Source organism: Cicer arietinum, chromosome 4 (genome assembly GCF_000331145.2).
Source record: "Cicer arietinum cultivar CDC Frontier isolate Library 1 chromosome 4, Cicar.CDCFrontier_v2.0, whole genome shotgun sequence".
In the NCBI taxonomy this organism is placed as follows: Eukaryota; Viridiplantae; Streptophyta; class Magnoliopsida; order Fabales; family Fabaceae; genus Cicer; species Cicer arietinum.
The window spans coordinates 12,279,378-12,280,743 of NC_021163.2; positions in this window are offsets into that span (position 1 = coordinate 12,279,378).

The window sequence follows — 1,366 nt, forward strand, 5'->3', positions numbered from 1 at the left end:
TATATATATATATGTATGTATATATATATATATAATGATGTAGATTCTAGTGAATGTTGTGGAATGACTAATATATACATAGACGTAAATTTTAATGAATAGTGTGAATTTATACTAAGAGTTGTCGAGTTGTGATAATTGAATATATATGGGCTAGATGTTGAGACTTTTTAAGTGAATATTACTTTGTCGTCGTATAAGGAGAATCTGATAAACACAATTATTTCAAGGAAGTACAAGTGAATGAGCTTAATTGTGGATGGCTATGATCGACCCGAAAAGTAAGATTGATAGACCTTGGGGTGTCTCTGGTGGAAAATTCCTAAGTGAATTAGTGAGTTATTCTCTAAGGTTGGGAGCTACCATGCAACACATAAGTACCCTGACCGACGCGTATATATGTCTCAGGTTGAGGTGAGAGGATCAACGAGGACATGGTCATTCATGAATTGTCTGTCCGCTCGTGTGGTGACATAGTATCAACCCTCATAACCAAGTACTTTAGAATATAATGGTATCAAACGATGAAGAAGTAAAGAATCTAAGACATGCATCATATTGCATCTTTACGATTGTTTTATTGTGATTTATTTGGATAAACTTTGATATTATGTTCTTGAAGATTTTGAATGTTATGTTATGACGAGATATTCTATCAATTTGATTAAGTGTTTGTTCTTCTCACTTATCTTATATTATTACATGATTTGGAAACTACTCATTTCGTTGTTTGTGTTTGACTGGTTTGACCATGCGTTTGCGAAATCGCAGCGATTACATGTTAAAAAGTTTTGAAGTTCAAGTTTGGGAGAAGTCCTCTATGATATGTGATATCGGAAATGAGATTTATAAATTGTATTTTTTTTCGTTTAATTAGAAAAGCTTTATTAGTACTAGTATTTTTATGAATAAAATTAAGAAATTATTGTTAAATCTAGCTTATTAAGACTGCACTTTTTATTTGGAAAATTAAATTGTCCCATATATATTTTGAGAAATGTGATATTCTAATTCACTTGCAAAATTTTGTATTTCCTTGAAAAAAGTTTTACTTATTCGCTATGAAATATTTTTTTGAAAAATCTTATATATAAATTATTATATGTACTATTTTGGGGTTTATGATGTCACATTTGTGATGTATTTGATGTTGTGTGCTTGACTTTATAATTAGCATCTTTTTGCTTATATGATTTCAAACTCAATTTTTATCATGTTACATTTATAGTCAATAGTGGATGATAGCATCAAATGCGTATGTGTATGATGAAATTTTTGTGTAGTATAAATCATTCTCGGATGTTGGAATTTTTATATTCTTGTTCAATTGAGTGCAAATTCAGACTCTAACCACATGATTTTAGAA